This window comes from Mizuhopecten yessoensis, unplaced genomic scaffold (assembly GCF_002113885.1).
Source record: "Mizuhopecten yessoensis strain PY_sf001 unplaced genomic scaffold, ASM211388v2 scaffold10841, whole genome shotgun sequence".
Lineage (NCBI taxonomy): Eukaryota > Metazoa > Mollusca > Bivalvia > Pectinida > Pectinidae > Mizuhopecten > Mizuhopecten yessoensis.
Window position 1 is genome coordinate 125,492 of NW_018408748.1, and position 12,391 is coordinate 137,882.

A 12,391-nucleotide genomic window follows, 5' to 3' on the forward strand; every position below is an offset into this window, starting at 1 on the left:
GAACATATATCATAACAGTACCTAAAAATTACACATGTGTACGTCGTTTATGACAAAACAAATTTATTGACAAAAACTAAAATTATCAAATAACAATTAGCTTATAATGAAACAAGATATATCTTAAATAATAATACATGTTACACAAGGTGATGGGAAAGGAGTAGCAGCGCGTGCTTTAGCTGGGTGTGAAGTCAGGGTTTGAGTAGGAGAGAATATCCATGTAAAATAATTTAAAAAATAATTTCATCATTATTCAGTCATGGGTTACCTCAGAAACGTGCTAGCTAAACTCCATCTACCTTATGTGTGGCGTCCATTTACAATTTTAGTATGCGTTGTCAATTTTAGTATGCGTTGTGAGTAATGTTTTGTTTTTAATAAAATAATCTAAAAATATACAAAGAAATAAACAATGAAATCGATTTTAAAATAGCAGTTATCACTGAGGAATGATGTGCGGATGGCACATGGCTAACAAAAATCGACAAAGCCAATTAACGTGAGGACCCTATAATGCATGAATGTTTCTGATTAGTCAGAAAAAACCCCAGATATATTTCACAATTGTAAGGAAATTCGCCTCGGCCATAATCCATGTTCCAGGATTTTAAAAACAACAGTGTGAACCTCATATATGTTTAATTATTATGAGCATAAAAGTTAATTCCATAATGCGTCATATCATTTATTAAAAAATATATCTAATGTGAAATGTAAGATTTTGATCCGTGTTGAAATTAATCCAATTTCCCAGCCATGCAATTGTATTCCCATTTATATTAATACATTTAATAATATTCAGGGAGAAATAATGTATTCTATTGTGAAATTTTGATTTAAATATTGACACTCTCTGTTGTTTATGATCATTCCTCGCCTCATGAAATGAGTATAAATATAATTTCTCTGAAAGGTCGCTAATTCCAAAATTATATTCATTAAGGGACGCAACATCTGAAATATTTGTAATGTCTTATTTATTATATGCAATGCGCGCAGTTATTTTCTCAATTATTGTCTGGTGATCTATCTCAAATACAATATTACATTTGTCATAAATTCGTTAGCTATAGAATTTGCTAATGACAGTATTAATATTAAATTCCTCTCGTAACTTGTTAAGTTAATAAACCAATCTATAGGAACTACCACGGACTTAGATAGCATCTAATCTAATTCCCTGGAACTACATATTGATGAAAACTTTTCATTTACGAAACAGTAATTTGAATATTATAAGGTACCTACCATTAACGCTATAACGTTCTTCCCTAACCGTACCGGGTACAATGTTAATATTTAGTACCGAGACAGGGCCACAATTTCCGGCAAACACTTTCAATCTACCCAAAGCTGATTTTGAATTTCAGTCAAATGTAGGCGAGATTAGGTTTGAGCTTAGCTTAAGACAGGTCGAATCCGAGTGCGAGTTTAAGTCTCTTTGTTAAATCTATAGGAGAGTTTAAGATTCAGCTCAGCTAAAGGCAGTCTAAATCTTAGTTTGATCAAAGTTAATTTAAAGTTTGTGTCACCTTGCCATGACAATACTGAAGATTGGTTTTATAGGAAAATATTTTGACAACTAAATTTAATTTTCAGACATAGCGGTAATTATTTTTTATTTCTAGACTGTTTCATCAATCAAGTAACATAACCCGTACGCTACTGAAACGGAAGTTTTGGGTGAGTTGTAATAGTAAAAAACACATCGACCCCGGGTGTAAGTGTCTGGAAGATAGGAAGCATCGTGGCGTTAAAGGTACAAATGAAACATGCATACATATTAAATATTCTGACATCGTACATATATTGTATACGGTATTTTTTTATATTTATTTTATCATATAGATTGTAAAGTTATACGTAATATTATATGCAAATGAATAAAATTTCAATACTAATATTAGATATTTTAAGAATATCAAACTAATCTATACGACGTAGGACTATAGTGATGAGGAGATAAATTCCGGACAGAGAACAGAACAGATATAACCATAATCAATACTAGCTGTATGTAGTTTTTCTAATTACACACATAAAAGGCTCTTATCGCAGTCCAGGTCAAAGGTCAAGAAATTATGTACGTTGAATCATTTAAAAATTAGGTGTGAATCACATGTGTATGTCTCACTTACATCTTTCACAATGTAAAAATAATATCGGATGCAGATTACGGGATTAATAGAATTAATATCTACTAATATAAATCATAATTTGCGTTATCATTAAATTCTAAATTGTTAATTTTTGGTTTTATTTATAAAACATACCAGGTATAGTAATATAACACACATAATGGCAAAAAAACCGAGTGTCATTTACTACCAATGAAACGGCAGAGATTTACCATAAGATTAGAGATACATAATTATTACACCTCGGCGGAAGGCGACATTAAAGGTGCACTTTGCTGGGTCCGGCGCAATGATACGAAACCCGGAGAAGATGTCTAGAATTACAGTTAAAAACTAGCCGACATACTATAGTAAAGGAGAAACGAAAATATTAAAAATATCTTTACTTAAAAGCAAGGTTACATATACGACTGTGAAAACATGACATTTTGGTGTCTACGGAGCAGTTCATGTTGCTGTGATTTTGTATTAAATTTAAATTCATTCTTTATCTTATACTGATGGATACTTATTTTGGTTTACTTCTTTTTAATTTAGATTTTAAGGTAAATAAATAAAGCCATGTCGTCAGTGTCACGTTTGGTAATTTCCTCCTCATTTCAGCCCCGCCCTCCCAAAATTGTTTGGTCCGTGGTCTGCACCTCTCCCAAACCATATCCATATCCATTCTCTCTCATTTCGACCTTGCAGGCTCTCTATGCCTAAGTCCTTCAATTAAGCCTCTCTCCACCCCCNCTTACATCATAGGCACATCCATTGTTTCTATGTTCATCCTTCACCTGGCACTCTAATATATTCCTTGCATGTGTCCATTCTTCCTTCCCCTTGTCCTCGATACTCCAGGGGTTACGCTCATTTACGTTCCTTAATCATCGCCCTCCCCGTCCGGACCCCTCCCAAAATCATCAAACAGATCCTCTGCTAACACTTACGAAAACCTTGTGCCAATTGCGTATTTTATGTTTGCATTAAAGTTTTAATTTAAGATTAATGTCCTCTTCATTGCTCAGGATATCAAATAACGTGAATTATCTAAGTGATATGTTTCTAATCGACATTGTGAAATTTTAAACTGTTTGAAAGACAATATTATAAAGAAGTGTATCAACTTGTTAAACAATGACTTTAAAAGCCACATTAGATGTACTGCTATTTGTGTATTTATGTGTAATAAAATGTAAGAATTTAAATAAATGCGAATGGAAATGGACGGAATTTAAAATGTTAAGTGTTGGGTTTGAGATGGAGATCAAACAATGTTGATTGACTCCACTAGGTAAACAATAAAACACGACAGGCATACGTAATACCTGTGTGTCGTGTACTTTACCAAAGACTGACCTTGACCTTGACCTTACAGAATTTCTAAAAGTGCTTCAGCCATCTACGTTTATTGGTGTCAGTAAATAAGCGAATCTCAAGAATCGTTCTTAAACGAGAGCAAAAGAGTTCCAATAGTGAAATTTAAATATGTAAATGAGGTAGATGATAGTTTTGAGAACCCGAATCAGTTTCAGAGAAAGAAAAATTCCTGATTTGAACTATATGATTTTATCACATGACCACTGTATCATATAGTGAAGGCAACCGTGTCATATTGTTGTTAATTAAGGCAATAATATTTGTACATGACGTCATGACGTCAAATTCAGGGCAATATATCTAGATATGGCGTCAAAATGGCGGCATGGAAAACTTAATAATCACCAGATTTGTTTCCCGAATTTTAACATCCATTCTGAAAAATGTGATAAAATGCTTTCAATTTTTTGTTTCTATTTTATACAGGAAATATGAAAATCGCTTGGAAATATTCTGTGTTTCGGCTTGGAAAAGCTTCGCTAATATATGTTTTTTGAAATTTTATATCTCTGACTTTATAGAGCCCTAAAAACGGGCAATTAACACAGCAATTCCACACAAAATCACACGGTAGAAATTGAGTAAACGACAGATGTGCCGAAAGACAGGGAAGTAGAAGTTCCAGAAGAATGACAGAACGGGGGAAGGAGGAGTCATCAGCGGTAAAGTCTCATTTCGTATCATGAAAAATATATAATAATTTGAATTGTTTAAATTCCATGATGGTGGTTTTTTTTTTATCAAATTCACGAAATTAAATTTGCTGACCACGTGGAGTGCTTACAGGAACTATTAACGTTGTATATGACCTTCAGCAATGACTCGATGACCTTGCCATTGCTGTCACCACAACGCCAAGCATATTTCTGGCACGTTCCCGCCCCATGGTAACTCTAATCAGGAACATAATATCCATTACGATTTTATCTTCTGTTTCTATTGTAGTCCACGAGTTAAATCATCTAACTATTAAAACACTTAATAGGTGCTTAAACTGACCCATGTCCAGTGTGGTCAGTAGCCTCAAGCCACCCGTCCCGATCTCTCAATATATAAACTGACCTGCAAATGCGATGTAGTCGAGATCGCGCAGGGTATGGTCAACTTCAAGTTTAGAAAATACTTTTGTTTTCAATATTTGTAAAAATTTAATGAAATTTAGTTTTGTTGACTTTCATGGAACAAATTTAAATACATTACATACAAAATATCCATACGGCGTACCTTTTGAATATAAACGCATTTCTATTTACTTCCTCAAGATATCCGCATCTAAAGATATTTAATAAACGTCATATTTTATTGAGAATATTGAAAAAATGCTTTATAAAATAAATTGTTGTAAATCTACAAGATGAACCAATATTGTATTTATCTTCAAACACATTCAGAAATAACTTAATCATTTAAATTATTGAGATTTCAGTTTCAACCTAACCATGCTTTCCTGTATGCCCCTTGTATTGGTCAATCTGCCGTGATCAGCTATGGTCAGTTGATACCAGGTTTGGCACGGCCAGGGGCTACTACTACTGTCCAGTGTCAGAATTAACGGGTTACAACCAACTTTCTCACGGCAAGGTGTTATGGTCAGTAATGGTCACTAATTCGTACTTATGTTTACACTCTATTGACCATCGTACATCGATAGGTTTGTTTGTTTGACTAAATCATTGTCTCTGAATTCCACCTCAAAATGAAAAATAAACAAATGCAAAGCGACTGAAGCTACAGTTTATACAAGTAATAACGAAAATACCACTATTGTGTTATCAACATAGATGGAAAATATTGTAGTGATGTCAAATAAAAATGATAGTCTCGACTGCTAAACCATGTTTTGTTGAAGACTTTGCATTCGGTGCAGAGAGCCACTCAGAATAAACATTTAATACACAATTCACTTCTAAGTGTTCCCGAAACATGTCGGAAATACAACAAAAGGAAGTTGTGCATATGAAATCTTTTAAACCTTATAAATAATCTTCAACAACATATTCTTCCTTCATTTGTGGGACTGGGGCGATAAATATGTTGTATAAACTTTGTCAGACGTTTGGCCGCCAAACTAAATATTAATATCATCACTATTTCTTCGTTCCTTTACTGTACCAATCAACACAGTATTAAAATTCATTCACCCCTAGAGATACATTTGAACTCCTCCAATGCAAAGGTTGGAACAATTCATTATAAACATTTCAAGAGCGAATGAGTTAATGTTGTACAGGACCGCAAGGTAGAAAAGGGAGGAAAATGTAGGTTTACGAGGGGACTGACAAAGAAAAAGAAATATACAGAAAAAGAATTAACTAAAGATATATGTTCCAGATATTGCAATGGATAAAACAGATCTGTCTTGACCTTCCAAAGTTAAACTGAAATTTAAGGTGTAAAAGCATGGTAAAGAATAACGGGGAAGCATGCCTAACAGGGCAAGTCTCTATTAAAGTCTGTCCTATCAAACAGATGACGTACATGTTAAAAACACAAAACAAAAATGGGAAACGTTCTTGTATCAGGAATATTTGTGAACGTCAACAGGTAACACCAATATAGTCTTTATTAAGGCCCGTTTATTCAACAAACATCACATTGTATAAAAGGTATACACAACTGGGCACGGCACTAAGATTGTTCAGCTAGAGTAGCGAAAATATGCCCAATGACAGCAAAATGATATAAAATGAAGTGCTACCGGTTGTGCAGACCAAAATTATAAACAACATTTATGTTAACTTGAATATTGTTATCATTTACCAAACAGATCCTAACAACATACATAGTATCCAACGTTCATCCAAAAAAATGGCTTCTGTAGATAAGTCGTGTGTACTTTTACCTCGCTGCCCGTGTGTGGCCGTGAACGTAGATCAAGACTACTTGTCCGAAATATGTGAACAACGTGGATTCTAGCGTTGCCAAAAAAACACGAGCATAAATTTAACTGATGACTTCTCTGATCATGTTAAGTCTCGAATTAATTTTGTTTCAAACTTTTTCATTTGGTACCAGCCAGAGTCTTCTGTTTCGTTACCCTCATTGCTTATTCCACAAGATTGCTCTTTTTGGAATAATGATAAAACGCTAAACATGGCATCGAGAAAAAACTCCCAAATATGTTGAAACATAGTTCGTGTCGAGTTCAATCTGAAGTTTGCGTATTTTGTTTAGAACCATTATCCAAACTTGCAGTACTTTGGAATGCTCTCTAAAGAATTTCTTATTAACACAACATATTGTTTGGTTTATAAGGCCAATACCGTAATATCATGAACTACTTTACATGTAACTAGTGTATGCTGTAAATTATTTGGAATGGTTTTCCGACAGGGACACTCTTTGACAGAAAATTCTTGTCTCGCGCTCTCTGACCAATCTTGCCTTGACATTTTATGAATTTTTTGTTCGTACTGGACGAAACAATGTTTGATTTTTCCACGAGATTACAACGACCACATGTCACATAATAATGGATAACAGAAGAAAGAAGTTACTTGTACTGTAACGAGACAAAAGTACGTGCACTTTGCTTAGCGAGAAGAAACCATTTTTCACGAAAATTTAAGCATGTTTGTTTTCCATTGTCCAAAGAATGTCTGACTCTCTAAGTAAACAAAACAAAATTATTTCTGCATTCTTCACGAAAAAGCAAAATATTCCTGTCGCTAACTAGACAGCTGATGTAAATAACAATTCGGTAAGGAAAACAAAACGATCGAACGAGAAGAATGTTCGCATAAATGTTAACAATATTCACGCAAGCTATTAAATAAAAAATAAAAGATTTCTACAAAATTATCTTCGTGGTTTTTGTGACATTTCGTCCGTTTTTAGAATGCATCACTGTATGAGAAGTGCAATGTAACGGGGCTGTATCAAATTAAAGAAATTAACACAATGTGCAAAAACAAAATCTTTGTCCTTGAACAAAAAATTTACTGTGTTAGAAAAATTCAATCTGGGATTTTTCGGGTTTTTGACCTTTATTATAGCGCGTATGTACCACACACACACACACTCACTCACATACTACTTTCAAAATTTGAATGAAATTATTTACTTCAATTATTTATTTTAAAACAAGAACGAAAGCGTGAACAAATCATTTTCTTGCAATTACGAATGAAAAAAATAGCGAGCATTTAAAACAGAACGGTATTTTTTTCGTTCTTTCCCCACAAATCTCCGACGAGAATTTCTAATGAGACTCAACATGTAGGTTCAATTTCTCTCTTCATTATGTGAGCACTGGGTTGTTGGCTTCCACTAATATAAACACCAAAAGAAAATACAACTTAATTGAACTAGCGGTAACTTACGCCGCATTTCTAATTAAAATATTTTACTTCTTTTTCTACTAAACCGCACACGTGCACTCAGAAAAAATGGGTAATTTAAACAAGCTCTCGTTTCGGAAAAAGAAATATTGTTCAGGCAAACAGGAGATACTAATCTGCGTGTAACTTACGTGTTGACATGAGTTTTGACAGATAATTAAACAATTTGTGAAAAAGTACAAATCAACTCAATTTATTTTTTACAAACTTTGTCGGAGGTAGACCACATTTTCAATTACTTGACTCGAAAATAAAAGAAAATTGTCTTCAACCAGTTTTTTGGCCATAACTATCAATGCCGCCGTCCGGAAAAAAAATCCGTGTAGTTGTTTCAGAGATTACATCACAACCATCAATATCCGGTTACGTCGTGTGTTTTGCGAGTGTTGTTTTGTCTTCACACTCTCCTGTCCTGACCGAGCTGTGATATGTTGGAATTTCACAGTTCGCTTGAAACAGCTCCGTGTGTGCAGGGTTTGGCTGTCTGCTTTCAAATCGACATTTTACGGATCGGCACAGTAACTAATGGTACGTCGTCGCGCGCATGTCTAACGCTGGTAACGGGATTGCACGTGCCGCTTGTCATAATAAAACTCACGTGCACCCCAGGAAATTTGTATTCCAGCGGCACGATATGGTACAGGGTTGTATCCGTGATTTAAACATGCACTTGTCATCTCGGTCATAAATTGACCCCCGCTGTTCCGAGAGTGATGAAGTGTTGGGATTTTCTGTCAGTTAGCTACATGTATGTACGCGTCCGACTATGTATTCTGAGGATAAATGTTATCGAAATCATATTTATACATGTATACAATGAATGTTGCTATTGCTTTGTGATTTCCATCTGGAATTATCAGATTTTATTTCATTAAGACTTAAATACTGTTTTTGTAAATTTCCCCTAAGTGCTTTAAATTAAACAGATTAACATTTATCTAGAAATATTTAGTCGACAACTTGTTTTTCTGAAAACGGGAAAAATATGTTTTTGAAATATTTGCTGAAATCCTTCTTTTTATATTTAAGTAAATGATTTTATTTCACGCCTTCTTTTAACTTTTACGTTTTATCGAAAGCATTTCTGTTGTCATCATTTAAGGTAGCTGGCATGCTACTTAAGGTAAAAAAAATACTTAGTGATATTTTCACCTTGCCGGAAACCACAAATACGTATTGAAGAATGTGTGTTTCACTCATGACAAAAGTGTCAAAATTCTAAACTTCCGATGTTTCAAAAACACAATCATGATTCATTTAAATTACAACATATTAATATATGAAATTTATATGAAAAACATATCTGTAATGTCAATTGTCAACTTGACACTTGAAAATATATCATTTTTATGACAGATAAGCTAAACGATGATAATCATAATTTTGTTACTGGGGGTACGTCCATTCAGACAAAATGGTTTTATGGTTTCTGAATGGAATTTTATAGTAAATCAAAATTGACACAAAAGTTAAAACCTACTTTTAATTTCCATACTAACATTATGCGGTTTACCACATCGCCTAGCGATGTAAACGTGTGCATACTTGTCATAGTTGTACCTCACGGGGGGTATTTGAGTCGTGACGAAGAAAAAAAAGTACTTTTAATATGAAAAAAATGTATCGATTTATTTATTTGTTATATGACAAAAGCATAATAAAATAAAATAACGAACACGCTTGTAAATATAGCAGGTACACTTGAAAAATATTTATTCTACAAAAATTACCCGCAAAAAGAAAGGATTTCTTTTTTCAACTAATGTAAAACGATCTTGTTATTGGTTTAAACTTTGTTTTATTCAAATTTTGTTTGACAATACATCGAAATACATGTTTTATAAAACAGAAAAGGAAACAAAAACAAGTGTCGTGACACTTATGTAAATTTGTTACCTTGTTATTCCGGACATGCATGTTATCGAACGCACCCGGTAGGAGCATGTTACAAATATATTATCGAACGCACCTGTGTACAAATATGTATGTAGCAAAATTATTTTATCGAACGCACCTGTGAACAAATATGTTAAACTAACCTTCCGAACACACCTGTGTACAAAATTTAAACTGTATGTCAATTTACATCGCAACCATCGAATATTAATAAACTTTCTTAACAGATTACAGAATGGCAGAATATATATTACTAAATAAAAATGTCAATGGCTACTATTCCTCAAATCAAAATTAGATATATCACTTATATCAATCTTTTACGATAAACTAACAATTTCCGGTCTTTAAGATCGAAACCATAAATACCAGTGTATCACAAACTGAACCAATCCTTTTTTAGAGTAATTCAGCGGTAAGTTCGAATGTTACGGTTCTGTCATCATTTGTCAATCAAGGTAGGCTGGCAATTTTACTGCCCTATTTTCACAATAGATTTGCCCTCGAGGCCAGGAATTATATTTTCATCGAGCGATCGAATCTTCGATACCACAAGATCTACATCAGGGATTCGCTGATTTAATACGTGTAGACATTATCGTTCGTAATGATGCAGAAAGCAATTTTAACGTTAACACTTGTCCAAACCTTAAGACGTTGCCCCAGGGCGAAGTAAACAAAACAAATTTCCTACAAATGAAAACAGAATCGGGATATTAAATTGTTAATAAAGATTTCTAAACCATTTTAGTTTCCCATAAAGATTTTTGACCGGAAGAATGAGACATTGATAGGACCTCTTGACCATTGAGTGCCTTAGTCGTATTATGATAGAAATTAAACTCACTGGACGGGATAAACAGGAGTGGACACTGTGGTTTAAATTACTTCTAGTGATTGGTCAAGTAATAAATACGCCGGATGGACAGGGATTTGTGATGGTCGATTTGTGGTCGTCGATCGCAAATCTTAGGTACTACAAGGAACCAGGGTGGTCACTTTTTTATATTTCAAAGTTTACAAAAACACGTCCTCCGTCATATTTTTTTTCTCTCCATATTTAAGTAATAATACAGGCATTGTGACACTAGGATTAAGACAATCGGCATGACGTTATAATGCATGACGTCATATTATTACAAGCAATACGTTTGAGGTCAAGATGGCAATGTTGAATACTTGATGAGGGTCAGAGAAAACTTTTTTTTATTTTATTTTTTTCATTTTTACAACTTTGGTTCTACCAGATATTTTATTTCAAGTAGAAAAATGAACAAAATTGAATAAAGCTATTGTTTAAAGGTAACTTCGCACATTGTGAAGTTATTGGTTTTTCTTCTTTTTTTTTGTGTTCTTTTATTTCAGACCTGGTGCAATGTAATTAAAATCAAATCTACCTGCTGTGTAATCATACAGAAAAATATAACCAGTATTTGATTTTAGATTTCTATCTAACATTTTCTTTACATTTCCTCGTGTACTTATCCAGGTGGTCAGGTGGCCCAATGGTATAATATATATATATTAAAACTTGTTTTCGTAATTGCTGCGAAAGTAATGAAATTACAGAAGAACACGTAAACACGGTATATCCCTCATTGATAACTGTAGCTCTTTCTGCCTGTGGTTACAATCCAGATAAAATCATGGCACTTCAACTTCCGGAATTTAGGTACCGTACCCGATTTTAAAGTCTCCATTTTATTGTAGACGGTTGGACAAAATGCGGCCGCGGGCAGATATATCTACATCTACTGCTGACACAATGTCAACATCGGAAATATTAAGCGACTACTTAGGATCTGATAATGATTTAATGTTGATATGTCAATTTCTATTACGGTAGATTTCTGGACACGTGTGCAGTATTATTGGACATAGACTGGACATGGACATAGAATGGACATTCAAACGATGAACAGATTCTGGACATGCACCTTTCGATGTTAATTTACCTGTACACATAAAATATATATCTCATATAAATTAGATAAGATATATCATTGATTTAAAGCCACATATTTTAAACAATCATCTAATATTGTTTAATATATGTTTTACACATTCTGTGATATCTCATTAAGATTACCAGATGCTTTAAGTATACAAATCTTAATCTTAGATATATGAACTGGAAGTCCCCTAATGATACATTATAAGAAATCGTGTTGCTTATACTGGTTCACTTGTGTGCATCAATCGGTACTATAATATAGGGTCGGGGGACAATCGATAAGACAAATGTATTACAAATACAACATATCCGAGTAACTAGACAATGTGAATTATGAAGTAGTTTCAGCATTTACTACATTCTCCTTGGCTTTATAATCCTAGTTCTCTCCTTGACATTCTGCACGAGACATCTTCTATCCCTACACCTCCTCAAAATAGGTAGGGTCGCTATATCAGTCTATCTAAACAGCCGTACCCAATGGAAACTAAAAAACTATTTAAAACGGCGTTATCTAGATAAACAAAAATATGTCTCCAATAATTGTCTCCGTCTGAATTTCAGAGCACGTGAATTACTGCATACGTAATTTCAGACCACCTCGCAGGGGTTAGGTTGAGAAAAAGAATCTTGAACTCTTTGTCGAAGGAAGACGGCTTTTGTATAGCTATGCGTGTAATTATGGCGATTTTATTGCG